The sequence below is a fragment of the Triticum dicoccoides genome, chromosome 2B (genome assembly GCF_002162155.2).
Source record: "Triticum dicoccoides isolate Atlit2015 ecotype Zavitan chromosome 2B, WEW_v2.0, whole genome shotgun sequence".
Taxonomy (NCBI): domain Eukaryota; kingdom Viridiplantae; phylum Streptophyta; class Magnoliopsida; order Poales; family Poaceae; genus Triticum; species Triticum dicoccoides.
The window spans coordinates 743,994,730-744,011,443 of NC_041383.1; the positions used below are offsets into that span (position 1 = coordinate 743,994,730).

General features: G+C 41.8%; 2 long non-coding RNA genes across 3 annotated transcripts; both read left to right on the forward strand.

The window, feature by feature from the left end:
* Positions 1–8,899: 8,899 nt before the first annotated feature.
* Positions 8,900–10,658, forward strand: LOC119366013. Of its 2 annotated transcripts, none has more exons than XR_005175866.1 (3): positions 8,900–9,342; positions 9,461–9,712; positions 9,937–10,658. It is a non-coding gene; the product is annotated as an uncharacterized LOC119366013 (long non-coding RNA). The 2 variants fall into 2 exon arrangements; XR_005175867.1 differs by having other exon boundaries at positions 9,461–9,588.
* Positions 10,659–10,757: 99 nt separating this feature from the next.
* On the forward strand, positions 10,758–11,426 carry LOC119366014. The gene is made up of 2 exons (XR_005175868.1): positions 10,758–10,832; positions 10,940–11,426. It is a non-coding gene; the product is annotated as an uncharacterized LOC119366014 (long non-coding RNA).
* Positions 11,427–16,714: the final 5,288 nt, after the last annotated feature.

The following is a 16,714-nucleotide window of genomic DNA, read 5'->3' on the forward strand; positions in this document are numbered from 1 at the left end:
ATTTTTTTTGTTTTCCATGCAACGTTCCCCGACACCAGGTTCGGGCCCTCTTTAAGGAGGTAAAATCCTATGTTCTGCTCTTGCTTATATTATGGATATAACAAAGTACATAGTTGATCTATCTTGAGATCGTAAGTTGTGGTCTAAACCCTAGGGGTAATGGTGATGATGATGAATGTGCCCCTATGGACTAATCCCTCTGGTTTATATAGGCACCGGGGGTATCTAGGGTTACACATGGTCGATTGCCATCTAGGGGTTACATGTTGATCCTAATAAATATACTCGGAGTACACACCAAGTCCTTGGTGAAGCCCGATATACTTGCACCATAATTTAGAGGCCTCTGAAGTCCTTCCTCATTATAGGATGTCAGTCCGGCCCATGGGCTAGACCGGCTAGGAAGGACTCCCATAGTCCAGGACACTATCAGCTGGGATGATGAATCTTTGGCTTGAACGAAGAATGAGGATTTTCGAGGCCAGATCAACTATGGCCCAATAGGTCGCTACAGTGTCCTAGGTGATAGGTTTCGTATCATGGATCTTGAAAAGGGCTGAAGGACTTAATTTTGGTGTCATGTTGAAGGCATTTGTTGATGGTAAAGAAAAAAACTAAATTGTATGGTGTTATGAAGCAAGTTCTTGACTTCCAATACATGGAACCAATCATGGTAAAACATCAGTATATTTGGTTTAGTGTGATTTTCTTGACCTTGGAAGCAAGAGCATCATGAGGGTGCAATTCATATGGGTTCTTTAAAAGTATAAATACGTCCACCTTTTTGTACAAGGACCCATTGATGGTTGCAGCCAAAGCTAAAATAAGTTTTTTATTTGGTGGACACAAAGTTGGTAATCCATGGAAGGTGGCTCTGCCCATCAACTAGAGACATTAATATGATGTTCCAGAAAAAGACGATAGTGCAGATGAAGGAGGTCCGAAACCCTATTAACATGACGATGTTTCTTCATAAGATTTTATTCTTGTTGAAGATGCAGATAAAGACGATGAAATGATTCTTTCTAAAATGTTGAGCTTAATGACGAAGACAGGGTTAGTGTTCCCTCTAAAATTGTTGAAGACCTACATCATCTAGAAGCCAATAACAATGAAGTCATCTAAAACAGCGACAATGAATGATACGTCCATTTTGCATCATGTTTTTCTACTGTAATTTATGTTGTTTTATTGTATAATAATGCTTTTTGGAGTAATTCCAATGCCTTTTCTCTCATAATATGCAAGGTATACACAATGGGGGGGAATTCTGGCAGCTGGAAATTTGGACCTGAAAAAGCTATGTCAAGCTACGTATTTTGCACAACTCCAAATGAGCTGAAACTTCACAAGGATTTTTTAAGGAATATTTAATAAATATTGGAGCAAATAAGTACCAGAGGGGGGCCACCAAGTGGGCACAACCCACCTGGGTGCGCCAGGAGGCCCAGGCGCGCCCTTGTGGGTGCTGCCCCCCTCGGCCCACCTCCGGTGCCCGTCTTCTGGTATATAAGTCATTTTGACCTAAAATAATTGAGGCGAGGACTTTCGGGACAAAGCGCCGCCATCTTGAGGAGGTACTTGGGTAGGAGCACTTTTGCCCTCCGGTGGAGCGATTCCGCTTGGGGAACTTCCCTCTCAGAGGGGGGAAATCATCGTCATCATCATCATGAACAACTATCCCATGTATGAACTTGTGTGAACTTGATATGTGTTCGATATTTTGATGATATGTATGTTGTGATTCCCTTAGTGTTGTCATGTGAACGTCGACTACATGACACTTCACCATATTTGGGCCTAAGGTAATGCATTGTGGAGTAGTTATTAGATGATGGGTTGCGAGAGTGACAGAAGCTTAAACCCCAGTTTATGTGCTATTCCATAAGGGACCGATTGGATCCAAAAGTTTAATGCTATGGTTAGAATTTATTCTTAATACTTTTCTCGTAGTTTTGGATGCTTGCGAGAGGGTTAATCATAAGTAGGAGTTTGTTCAAGAACAGCACAATACCACTGGTCCACCCACATACCAAATTATCAAAGTAGTGAACACGAATTAAGTCAACATGATGAAAGTGACTAGATGAAATTCCCATGTACCCTAAAGAACACTTTGCTTATCATAAGAGACCGTTTTGGCCTGTCCTTTCCCTCAAAAGGATTGGGCTACCTTGCTTCACTTTTGTTACTACTATCATGACTTGCTCATTACAAATTTTCTTGCTATCAAACTACTACGCTACTTACAATTTTAGCACTTGGAGACATTACCTTGCTGAAAACCACTTTTCATTTCCTTTTGCTCCACGTTGGGTTCGACACTCTTACTTATCGAAAAGGCTACAATTGACCCCATATACTTGTGGGTCATCAAGGCTATTTTCTGGCGCTGTTTGCGGTGAGTGAAGCGCTCTTGGTAAGTGGAAATTGGTAAGGAAACATTATTACTACGTGATGAAATTTATTGCCACTTGCTACTATGGAAAACAATCCTTTGAGGGATTTTTTGGGGTATCTTCACCTCAACCGGAACCACAATTTGTTGCGCCTCAACCTACTGCACCTACTGAAAATATTGAATATGAAATTCCTTCGGGTATGGTAGAACAACTGCTAGCTAATCCTTTTCCAGGAGATGGAACCGAACATCCTGATATGCACTTGATATATGTGGATGAAATTTCTGGATTGTTTAAGCTTGCAGGTTTATCCAGAGATGAAGCTAAGAAGAAGGTTTTCCCTTCATATTTGAAGGTAAAAGAACTGACATGGTATAGGCTATGCGATGATATTGGATCTTGGAACTAGAATCGTTTGAGATTGGAATTTCATCAAAAAAATTATCCTATGCATCTAGTTCATCGTGATCGGAATTATATATATAATTTTTGGCCTCGTGAAGGAGAAAGTATCGCTCTAGCTTGGGGGAGGCTTAAGTCAATGTTATATTCATGCCCCAATCATGAGCTCTCAAGAGAAATTATTATTCATAATTTTTATGCTCGACTTTCTCATAATGATCAATCCATGCTCAATACTTCTTGTACTGGTTGTTTTATGAATAAGACTATTGAATTCTGGTGGGATCTTTTAGAAAGAATTAAACGCAACTCTGAAGATTGGGAAGTAAACGAAGGTAAAGAGTCAGGTATTGAACCTAAATTTTATTATGTTAAATCTTTTATGAATACCGATGCTTTTCAAAAGTTTAGCACTAAATATGGACTTGACTCTGAGACATTAGCTTCCTTTTGTAAATCTTTTGCTACTCATGTTGATCTCCCTAAGGAGAAGTGGTTTAAATATCATCCACCTATTAAAGAAGAAACTATCATTTACAATGATGATCCAGTTATTCCCACTGCTTATATTGAAAAACCACCTTTCCCTGTTAGGATGAAGGAACATGCTAAAGCTTCAACTGTGGTTAACAAAAGTTATGTTAGAACACCCAAACCAGCTGAACAAATTGGAGTTGAACCTAGTGTAGCTATGATTAAAGATCTCTTAGTCAATAATATTGATGGGCATGTTATTTACTTCTGTGATGAGGCTTCTAGAATTGCCAAACCCGATAAAAAGGATAAACTTAGACCAGTTGTTGGCATGCCGATCGTCTCAGTTAAGATAGGAGATCACTGTTATCATGGGTTATGTGACCTTGGGGCTAGTGTGAGTGCTATTCCTTTTTCCTTATATGAAAAAATTAAGAATGAAATAGCACTTGCTGAAATAGAAGACATAGATATCATTATTAAACTTGCCAATGGAGATACTATATCACCAATTGGAATTCTTAGAGATGTTGAAGTCTTGTGAGGGAAAATAAAATGCCCTACTGATTTTCTTATTCTTGGTTCCCCACAAGATGACTTTTGTCCCATTCTCTTTGGTAGACCTTTCTTGAACACCGTCAATGCCAGAATAGATTGTAAGAAACAAATTGTCAGTGTTAGCTTTGGTGATGAATCTCATGAATTCAATTTTTCCAAGTTTAGTAGACAACCTCATAAGAAAGATTTGCCTAGTAAGGATGAAATTATTGGTCTTGCTTCTATTGTTGTACCTCCTTCTTATCCTTCAGAACAATATTTGCTAGACCATGAAAATGATTTGCATATGTGTGAAAGAAATGAAATAGATAGAATCTTTTTTGAACAAGAACCTCTGCTTAAACACAATTTGCCTATTGAAACTCTAGGAGGTCCACCTCCACCTAAAGGTGATTTTGTGTTTGAATTAAAACAATTACCAGATGCTACGTCTCCAACGTATCTATAATTTATGAAGTATTCATGCTCTTTTATTATCATTCTTGGATGTTTTACAATCAGTTTATAGCAACTTTATATCATTTTTTGGGACTAACCTATTGACCCAGTGCCCAGTGCCAGTTGCTGTTTTTTGCTTGTTTTTTACATCGCAGTAAATCAATATCAAACAGAGTCCAAACACACCGAAACTCCTAGAGGATTTTTTTGGGCCTGAAGAAAGCTAGTGGGCCAAGCACGCACCTGGGGGGCTGCTCGAGGGGAGCAGCACCCACCAGGGTGCGCCAGGAGGCCCACGCATGCCCTGGTGGGTGCTGCCCACCTCGGGTGCCCCCTGAACGGGCTCTTTGCCCTATAAATTCCCAAAATTTCCAAAACACTTCGGGGTAGCCCTAGATCAGAAGTTCCGCCGCCGCAAGGCCTTTGTATCCACGAGATCCAATCTAGACCCCATTCGGCACCCTGCCGGAGGTGGGAACCATCACCGGTGGCCATCTTCATCATCCCGGTGGCCAGGATGATGAGGAGGGAGTAGTCCACCCTTGGGGCTGAGGGTTTGTACCAGTAGCTATGTGTTTAATCTCTATCTCTCGCGCGCGTTCTTGAGATGTCACAATCTTGATGTATCGCAGGCTTTGTTAATATAGTTGGATCATACGGTGTTTTCCCCTCTTTATCTTGTTGTGATGAATTGAGTTTTTCCCTTTGAGATTTTGTTGTTATTGGATTGAATACTTTTATGGATTTTAGAACACTTGATATATGTCTTGCAATTGAATACTCATGGTGAAAATGGGGTATTGTATTGATTCACTTGATATATGTTTTGGCATTCAACTCGCGGATTCCCGCGGTGACATTGGGGTAATCTATGCGTAGGGGTTGATGCAGTTATCGTCTTTTGTTTCTCTGGTAGAAATCTTGGGGGACTCTTTGAAGTTCTTTGGGTTGGATTGAACATTATAAATCTGAGTTTGCTTTGGTGTTATTTTAGTATGAACTCGAGGATAGATCGAACGGAACTAATAGCTTTGTGTTATTTTAGTACGAACTCTTGAATAGGTCGAACGGAAAGAATAGCTTTGAGGTGATTTCGTACCCTACAAACAATTCTGTCTTATGTTCTCCGCTAGATAGGAACTTTGGAGTGATTCTTCATCGCACTTTGAGGGATGGTTATATGATCCAATTATACTAGCACTATTGAGATATTGCACTGGTGAAAGTATGCACCCTAGGCCTCATTTTCCATTATTGCAATACTGTCTGCGCTCCATTTTATCATTTACTACCTTGCTGTTTTTTATTGTTCGCACTACAAAAACTTATACTACTATCCATACTACACTTTTATCACCATCTCTTCGCCGAACTAGTGCACCTATACAATTTTCCATTGTATTGGGTGTGTTGGGGACACAAGAGATTTCTTTTATTTGATTGCAAGGTTGCTTGAGAGAGACTATCTTCATCCTACGCCTCCCACGGATTGATAAACATTAGGTCATCCACTTGAGGGAAAATTTCTACTATCCTACAAAACTCTGTGCTTGGAGGCCCAACACGTGTCTACAAGAATAAAGTTGTGTAGTAGACATCAAGCTCTTTTCTGGCATCGTTGCCGGGTAGGTGAGTGCATGAAGGTATATCTTTAGATTTTGCAATCAAATCTTCTAATTTCTTGTTTTATCACTAGTGTGGTTTATAAAAAGAAACCTACAAAAAATGGAATTGAGGTTGCATCATATTTTTCATCTTTATAATGTCTTTCGCGAAAATGATGGAAAGGAAAATTGTGGTCAATTGATAGAAGAAGAATTTAATAAAATGATTGGCATGAGTGATGAGCATGATGGCAATGTTGTTAGTATGAATTCTTTGAATATCCATGATATTAATGATATGCAAAGCTACAAACTTGGGGATGCTATGTTTGATGAAGCTGACATTTTCACTCCACCAAGTTTTGATGAGATAAATTATTCTGATGATAGCATGCCTCCTATTTATGATAATTATAATGATGAAAGTGGATTTGGAGAGGTCATGACATTATTTAGTGATGAATCCACCATTTTGGATGAGGCCTCAATTGACTATGATAACAAGGTTGCTATCTATGATGATTATGGTGATGACATGTATGCTGTAAAGAATAATGATAACTATGAAACTTGTCATCATGATTTTAATTTTCACTCTCATGATAGTTATTTTGTTGAGTTTGCTCCCACTACTATTGATGAGAAGAAATTTGCTTATGTGGAGAGTAATAAGTTTTCTATGCTTTTGTGTCATGAAAGGAATGCTTTATGTGATGGTTATATTGTTGAATTTCTTCATGATGCTACTGAAAATTATTATGAGAGAGGAACATATGCATTTACATATTGCACTAATATCAAGTTTCCTCTCTATGTGTTGAAAGTTTTGAAGTTGCACTTGTTTTGCCTTCCTATGCTAGTTGATTATTGCTCCCATAATTTGTTTGCTCACAAAATCCCTATGAATAGGAAGTGGGTTAGGCTTAAATGTGCTAGTCATATGCTTCATGATGCGCTCTTTGTGTTTCAAATCTTTATCTTTTATGCGAGCATCATTGAAATCATCATGCCTAGCTAAAAGGCATTAAAGGAAAGCATTTGTTGAGAGACAACCCAACACTTTCATCTACTATTTTTGTGTGTTCACATGATTATGCTACTTTAGTAATCATTTTTTATTGTCTTTGTTTCAATAAAGTGTCAAGTAAAGCATTTGGGGTCATGTTGGGTGATGGTTGATTTGATCTTGCTGAAAAACAGAAACTTTTGCGCTCACGAAAACAACTCTCATTTTTTACAAAAGGTTGATTTTGAGTTGATTATTTTTGCAGAAGATTAATATATAAATTTCTCACGTTTTCATATTTTTTCATAATTTTTGGAGTAGAAGAAGTATGGTTTGAGTACAGATTACTACAGACTGTTCTGTTTTTGACAGATTCTGTTTTGAATGCATAGTTTGCTTGTTTCCTTGTTTCTATGGCTTATATTGCTCAATATAAATTGTGTAAATGATATGCTAAAGTAGGCATTGTTTGTAAACAATTATGAATCTTGTCTTTGACAGTACCAAAATGAAATGGTTTGCTCTTTATCATACTAACCTATCTCACGAAGTTCCGTTAAGTTTTGTGTGATTGAACTTTTCAAGTTTTGGGTGAAATGTCGATATAAGGAGAATAAGGAGTGACAAGATCCTAATCTTGCGGATGCCCAAGGCACCTCCAAGGTAATATTCAAGGAATATCCAAGCAACTAAGCCTGGGGATGCCCCGGAAGGCATTCCCTCTTTCGTCTCCAACATTATCGGTAATCTCACTTGGAGCTATGTTTTCATTCGTCACATGATATGTGTTTCGCTTGAAGCGTCAATTTATTTTGTTAGGATTTGCTTTCTGTTATTTAGAATAATGTTTTGGATCTTTTATTTCAATAAAAGTGGCAATGATAGCATTTGCCATGCTTATTTTGCAAGTATACTTGTTGCTGTTTGAAAACAGAAAGTTTACCTCTGTTGCAAAAATTCCCTAGAAAAGTCAGAATGTGATAAAATGTCGAAACTTTTTGCAAAATACGCTCTGATAAACTTTCTACAGTGTGTAGTTTGTTTCATAATTTTTGGAGTTTAAGAAGTATTGATACTCTTTCATTCTTTACAGACTGTACTGGTTTGGCAGATTGCTGTTATCTTTGCATTGTTTGCATATGTTTGCATGTTTAATGATTCTATTTGAGGATAGGAGTATTAAATATGCAGAGGTATTTAGTATGAAATGTTGAATAATCATTTTAGTGACTTGCTATAGTAGAGAATGATAAGGTTTTTGCATTGGTTTATACTAACTTATCTCACGAGTTCTTGTTGAGTTTTGTGTGGATGAAGTTTTTGAGATTTAGGAAAACCGTGATATGAGAGGAATTAAGGAGACACAAAATATCAAGCTTGGGGATCCCCAAGGCATCCCAAGTTAATATTCAAAGAAGTCTCAAGCATCTAAGCTTGGGGATGCCCCGGTAGGCATCCCACCTTTCTTCTTCAACAATTATCGGTTAGTATCAGTTGAGCCTAAGTTTTTGCTTCTTCACATAAGTTGTGCTATTCTTGGAATGCCATTTTGTTTTGTGTTGCTTGTTGTTTTAATAAAATACTTAGACATGAAAGTTTTTTAAATAAAATAGAGTCCTCGAATAGGAGGCTAGGTAAGTGGCATTCACATCCCATCAACGAAGCTCTTTTCTATGGAATTGCTCTAGTGCTTCACTTATATCCTATGACTAAATTGTTGAATGAATTGAATATTATGAAGTTGAAATTACATGTTCATACCATGCCTAGTAGTGGCTTCACATTGGGTTTAGAAAGTGAAAGCTTTTAAAGCTTGACAATCACAATATTGGGCATACAAGCAATTCACGAATAATCTCTCCCTAATAATAAAGCACGGATTGGGTCTCCGGGTTCACCGTCGCGTCCTTTTTGCAAAATAATCCCTATTGTTTTAGGTATTCAACCCGCACTCACGTCCCTAATCCCTAAGTGAATTAATGATTCACGATAGAAAAAATGTCCCAAATAGGTGCTGCATCGCCCCCACCGCTTCGCCTCAATTGGCACCAGCGCAGGCCACCCCGCCGCTCGACCTCGACTCGCACCAGAGGCGACCACCACCATCCTCGCTGCTCCCTACCCTCCCCCAGCCCGATATGGATGCCTAACCCGCGGGAACGGGCAGGCGGACGGCGGGCGATGTGAGGCGCGGTGGCGGCACGAGGAAGATGGGCAGATCCGGGCATGGCGTTGACCGATCTGGTGGCTGGTGCGCGGCTTGTTCCGGTCCCAATGACATCCTGCTCATCCATAGAAGGAGAGAGAAGGGCCCGAGGGAGAGAGGAAACAGATGAAGAAAGGAGAAGGGGCATACGCAGGGTGAGGGAGGAAGTCGCCGGCGGTGGCGGCTCCGGTGACTGGCCGACGGGCTTGCTAGGCAAGGCTAAGGAGTACGCTAGCCTGAGATTCGATAGAGGTGTGTCTGATTTTTTAGATTTGGGCTGAACAACCAATTCTTGGGTAGATTTATTCGATGTACTGATGGATCATCCTCTGGAGTGCATGAATTGAATGAATTTTTGAATTCTGAGCAGCATGAATTGAATGAATTTTGCACCACGGGGAAGAAGTTGTGGTGGCGGCGAATTATGTAGCCATTGTCTCTCACGACTGCCGGCCCCTGCTCGCGACATCTCTACTGAAGCCGCCTCTGCCTACTCTGGTGTGTTGCAGCTCCTTACTCTAGCCACATGTCACTTGCTCTCCCGCTAGCCTCTGCCTGCTCTGGTCTCGAAGTTGATGACACCCTGATGCAAAGCTTCCACAATCATCCGCTCCGTCTCAGCGTAAGAATCATGCTCGCACATTACTTGTCAACTAGATTAGTTCATTGCGTATGTGTGTAGCCATGCTTTCGTTTTAGTAATCATTTGATATTACAGTTTGGTTACCCTTTTCTGCTTTGTTAGAAAAAACATGTCCAGCTGCAGAAAAGGAGTTTGTATCCAGCTTGACCTCCATAGCAGGAAGATTTTTGTAATCATTCTATCAATGTTCTATTAATGGACAGAGGAGGAGAGCAATGGAAATAACACCCCGTCGCGGTCCTGGTGCTTCTCTCCGTGGGTTCGCTTGCTCACCTCGGCGTTTGCGGCTTCTACAGGTACGTACTAGACAACTACCCATTGTTTTTGTTTTCTATTGACAGTTTGATCGCTTCATCAATCCTTCTAGAGGGTCTTGACAGGAAGGACTGAGCAGCCATTGTGCTGGAGTAGACTGTGTGACAGGTTTTTTCCTCTCTCTCCTACCCGTGATTGGTTTCTTTGGTGAAGAAAGCATCACTGTCTTTCAATACATCATGGATGCTCAACCTGTATGTCTACATGGTACAAGAATGAATATTAACCATTCAATCTATTGATTCAGAGTGAGACAAGGGTGAAACAGAATAAGCTCATTTTTGTGATGAGTTCCCTAGGCCCCAGAAGGCCAGAACTAGCATTTTAATTACAAAATTCAGTTTTTGATCACGTTATTTCAGTTTCATTATAGACCTTATAATATTTTTTATGGATTAATATAAGGTTTATAATATTTTGTGGAGCAATCAGTTGTGCATAGAAAAGAGCTCACCTAAATTAATGACATGTTCATCTTATCTTCGATTAAAAAATTTGCCCCCTAATATTCAATTCTACTGAGAGTTGTAGAAGGCAAAAATCCAGCAAATTAACTCAAGTAAGTGTTTTTGTTATTTCCCAATGTAATTAAAAAATTTCTTCTCAAAATACGACATGGTCATTGTCGGAAAAGAATATTTAGCATGAATGTAGGTGCTTTCATATGAAGCTGGACATGTTTACAATGATCGACCGGATACCGTTACATGTGTCCTGAATATGAAGTTTAATGATTTCTGAGAAGATGTTAAAAGTGGACATTTGTTTCGTACAATTCAAGCATGTAAGTTATTTACATACTGATTTTATCCTGCTTTGTTTTAATCTTTTCATTTATATAATCTAACTTTGTCCATCTATTTCTCTTCCTCTATTTTGCGGTTATCCAAGTTTATACATGATGGAGTTCCAGAATAGAGGCTTGCCTCATACTCATACTTCAATTCGGCTTATATGGAACAATCATGAACCTTCGGCCTCCTTCATAGATGGTTTGATTTCGGCTGAGATACCTGATCGTTTGGTTGAGCCCTGGGTTATGCTCTTATGGATTAATTTATGGTTCACGGTCCATGTGGAGACTACAAAGTAAAGTGTGCATGTATGAAAGATGGATTGTGTTCCAAAAGATTTCCCAAAGATTTTAATGAGCATACGTCGGTTGATGATAGAGGCTTTCCTATATATCATAGACGTGATTTGGGTTACTATGTGAGGAACAAGGGTACTGTTAAGCTGGATAATCGATGGGTAGCTTTCATATAATAGTTTTGGTAATGTAATTATTAATGTATTTTTCTTCTTGCGAAGCGTACTGGCATATGTTTGCTTTCAATATACATGGTCGTGAGCCTGCAGTGGAGAGATTGGTTGTGCACCTTCCTCGATTCTTCATTACGAGTTACCTTGGAACCAGGAAAGTTGCTTTAATTTTTGTTGATAAGATGACAAAAAATAATGGATACAATTATGGAGAAAATAAATTACTTTGGCTTAACAACCTACAACCAACTGAGCCATGCTTGTCATACTACTATCTGCTGCCATTTCATGGTATTTTCTAGCTCTTAGCCTGCAAGTGTAGCCAACTCTAATGACTCACGACAAAGACTCGCATAGTGCATGATCACATCTTATCTTTCATGGTAATTCTGCACTTTGAAGGAAGTTTGTTTCTTTTAGGGAAACCAATGTAGTTTATTTTGATCCAAATCCAATAATAAAATTTGATCAATTCTTGTATAGTCTATGGAAGTTGCATATATTTGTCAGGATTAATCAGCTTGATTGATAAGTTATATTTTTCATTTTGTAGTCTATATCTGGTGAAACTTTATAGGCCAGTTACACATATTTAAATAGTGTCATTTTCCTTAAAAAAGATTAGCGTTGCATGTTGATAGTAGCATTGGCCAATAATTTCAGACCGAATAGAATCTAAGATGAGACAAGCAGATGGACTGCGAGCTATAACTGAGTAGTGCACAACGACAGATAAACTAACAAATACGAACTCTTATTTATTTTGTAAGTGTTGCAACACACGAGCGTGTGATTCATGGTTCGGACAACGCCCGTAGCAACGCACGGGCATATTTACTAGTTGGTATAAGGAAGAGAACTTTCACATGCAAATAAACTATCCTGGAAATCTTCTGTGATTGTGAGCACCCATCAAAATATTATATGCCAAAATAGTTGATGTTGGACAACAAAGACAATGTAATAATTTATGTTTATTCATATTCACATAGAAGTTATATTGTCATAGATCCTTCAACATGTGGTGCTTGCCCCTATCTTTGCTAGCCAAAAATTCTGCACTAAGTAGAGATACTACTTGTGCATCCAAAACCCTTAAACCCAAATCTTGTTTGAGATTCCACCATACCTACCTATGGATTGAGTAAGATCCTTCAACTTGTGATCGGTGCAAAAAGGGCAATAAAAATTGCTTCTAAATGTGTAAGATCATTTAGTGTAAGGGAAAATTGAGCGTTGTACAAACTTGTGATGGTGAAGAAATAAAAGTGATAGACTGCATAATAAAGGTTGCCATCACAAGGGGCAATATAACATGGCGTTCTCTTGCACTAAGGGGTTGAGGATACAAACAAAAAGCGCATGACAACCTTTGCTTCCCTCTGCAAAGGGCCTATCTTTTGCTTTCACGAATTTACTTTCATGCAAGAGTCAAAGTTTTTCTCTCTATTCCTTTTATTTTTCTCCTTTAGGAAGCATCATGTGGTGAGGAAAAATCTAGGCACATATATCCAATTGAATATGGTTCGCATGAGTTATTATTGTTGACATCATCCTTGAGGTGAATGCGTCACTACTAGGAAAAGGCCTACTAATGGTGCACCAGTTTTTCCTAGTAATGGCGCATTACCGGTGCGCCATTAGTAGCACGCCACTAGTATTTTTTACTAATGGCGCACCACTGGTGCGCCATTAGTATCTGGTGTACTAATGGCGCACCAGGCAGTGCGCCATTAGTATGTAAGAACATGCGCCATTAGTATGCCTCCCGGGGGCCCATATGTAACCATGTGCTTTGTCATACTAATGGCGCACTCTGCCTTGATGCGCCATTAGTATCCTTTGGCATATTAATGGCGCACCTCGTGTTGATGCGCCATTAGTATGAATATTTGGTTTTTTTTCTTTCTGATTTTTACACGGGTTACAATTATATTCTTGGACAGAATATAGACAGTAGCACACAGCAACATCAGATTCATCGAATACAATAGAAGATTAGTCTCCGAACACAATTCATCATATTAGTCTCCGAATTCAAAAGACCGAACAAAGATAAAACATTACAAGTCTCAAGACCGCGAGTATCGAGTTTGTCTTCACATTACAAGTCAATATCGATCATCTAAACTACCATCACATAAAAGAGAGCTGCGATCATCACGACGAGCATCATCGCGATCAAACTGGTCTTCATGCGGTTCCTCCAACGCTCCCTCCTCTCTCCCGCTAGATAGCGGGCGTATCTGGATTCGGCCTCCGCCCTAGTGGTGTACCCTTTGTAACGGTTACCGCTGAAACGGTGAACCTGTCTCCGACACTCCTCCCAGTCGTCGTAGACTCCGGGAACCTTACCCTTGTACACGACATACGACGGCATCTCTACGCACAAGCCAAACAACAGAAAATACATAAGCAATATGTAAGTATGCAACAAAAGGATCGGAAGAGAAAAGCAAGACATTAATAGCACAATTCATGGTCCTACTAATAAATAGCATCGATTACATCTAAGTTGAACGAATGTCCAAACCAAAGAGACATACGAATTCATTAAAGTTTAATTACAACATGAGCCAATCAATGTTTCAGAACTACACATCACTACTTTCGACTCGACTCATCGTACAAGAGCGTGGATGAAGCCGCCGTCTGTCGTGATGGTCATGAAATCGCGGTCGTTGTCACCCTACATTTGTAGCGTTCCATCTATCTCATTCTTGGATGGTTGATATCTAAGGTAGAACTGCCCCGAGGTATGAAGGACATCTTGATGGATGATGTCCGCAAACTCTGACTGGATGTGAAAGAATTCTTGTCTGAGGTCCGCGTCCTGGGTTGCCGACAACCTCGCGGCCCAATCTTTGAGACTATCTGGTAGCAGAAGGTGATGATGGTCCCTTACGATCGCCCGCATGTGATGGAGGGCGTAGTAGGCATCCTTCTGACCGCCAAGCGGCTGCTTGACGCAGCAGAAATTCGTATTGTGTGAGAAGGTGTGCTTGCCGTACTTACGAACTGCCCTGGTGAAGGTGCCTCCAGATTTGGCGTAGCCGGGGAGAACATCATCAAGAACTTTCTTGACATTTGTGTAGTCTATCTTGGAGTTACGGTTCGGGTCGAAATACGTGGCCATGGAATATTTCGGGCTTAAGAGGATGAGTGTGCAATGTGTGTCACTGCACAGAACACAGAATGTTAGAAAAAAAGAACGATCAAAATCTAAGAAATCATATGTTACGGGGAGGTTAAGGGATGACTTACTCGGAAAAGTAAGCCACAAGGAAGTTATCCTTATCTGGGTTTGCCAGAATGACGCCTTCGAGGTGTGAACTCGCAACTTGGCGGTCCCCAGCGCTGCTCAAGTGCTTGGCACGCATGTAGAAGGGGTCGACTATCACGATGTCCCGGGTCTTGTCTCTAATGATCCGCATCTCCATACTCAGCGAAAACATCCGAACGAAGGTGTAGTGCAGCGGATGAAGGTTAAACATAGCAAAGATGTCATCAAACCGCAGGACGATCGTACCCCCGATGTCGCCATCCACAAAGCCCTTGCCCTCTAGCACCTTGGCCACGAAAACCGGGTATGCCACATCATTCTCTCTGAGACGCCGCTTCTCCAAAGAAAGAACACTGTCGTGCAGACTCCGCATAGCGCCGGTTGCAGCATTGAGCATATTTGGCGGTAGCATCACCCTACCCACCACATGCACCCTCCTCGAGATATCCTTAGGTGAAGGTGGCCCGTCCTGAGCACGGATCGAACTCGGTGCCGGCTGGCTCGCACCGGCGCCCTTGTTAGTCTTTCGTTTCCGTCCCTTCTTCTTGATCTCCTGTAATGGGACCGAGTTCTACTCACAGACCGCCTTCTTGAGCGTGTTGGGGCTGATAATATTTCACACCTCAGCTATCTGAGGCTCGGTGAAGGCGGGAGCTGGAGGCGTCTCCTGAGAACTGAACGCCAGACGACGCCTGTTGCAATTGGATTTCTCCGCCGTATCATCTAGATTGCGGTCGTCTTGGTTGGGTTCTTGAGAAAGAGGCTCGCAGAACTCGTCAGCGTACCCATGTTCGGCAAAGTACTTATCGACTTTGGTAAATGTACCGTTGTCCTTGTCATCATCGTCCGGATCCTGTGCCATAGGGATGTCCGTATCCTGTGCCATAGGGATGTCCGGCATAGGGATGTTCGGTAGGTCCGGTAGCGTTGCGGCGTTCTTGCCATGGCTTGGCGCCAGCATGACTAGCGGTCTTGTCTGTGGGGTGGTGTCCCCCGCCCACAAACGAATCTGGCTCTTTGGCCAAAGTAGGGGCCAGTTTACGCAGGCGCTGAGGGTCATCTCATCTTCTTCGTCGGCCCCAGCGGGTCGAATCGGAGGTAACAGCTCATCGCAGCCTGGCAGCACCCGAACCACTTCAACCCTATACACTGTGGGTGCCATCGGATTACCGTGGAACATGCGGTTGCTCGGTTGAACGATTCTGCCCTTGGCGACATCGACCAATTCGCCGCCCACGAAGTGCAAAAGAGTGCAAGGAACATCGGCGGCGCCCTGCGAAAACATGTAGGGCGTCAGGGATGCCCAGTCAAAGGCAAGGAGATGAAGTCATCGGCCGAGAGGCTTAGTTACCGTGATGCCGTCGAGCTCGGCTAATGTCGAGGCACCGCCAACGGCGGGCGTGCAACTGACGGAGGGGGCGCTTGCTGGCGAGGTGCTGGCCGGCGTACAACCGGGTGCATTAAGCTCCAATGCTCGTGCCGGTGCCAGAGACACAAATACCGCCTCCGCTGGAGACACCAATGGCGCCGCCGTCGGAGACACCAATGGCGCCGCCGGAGACACCGATGGCGCCGCCTGCGCGCTGTGCGAGTTTCTGGCCGTGAAGCTGGGAACCGGGGGAGGCCCCTGTTGGCCGCCCGCAATCCACGTAGTTAGCCCATGAATCAACGTAGGCACCATGGCGTTGAGCTTCGTTCCCAGTTGTTGTTCCACTTGCTCTTGGACAAGCTCTGGAATCCACGCCACTTGTGCCTTGAGTGCTTCAACCTCGCGCGTCTGGCTTTCCGAGCTGGTCTTTTTCTCCTTCCGCACACCAGCGGTATAGTATGACCCCCATTTTGTGGACAAGCCTTTGCCGGCCACACGACCAGCTGACGTCGGCTTAGTGAGCTTGTCCTTCTTTTTCATTATGTTCAACGCCCTATTTAAATGGGTGTCGAAAGGGGAGCTCTGAGACGACCCCACGCTACTGCTTTCAGTGTCCTGCGAAAGGAACATGAACCATTTAGAAATATTGGGGATTAATTAGAGTGCAACCATATGGAGCTAATTACGCGAGGGTGTATTCCTTACCAGAACAAGCTCAAGCTCCCTGGTCTTCGGATCCGTGGTAAGCTCC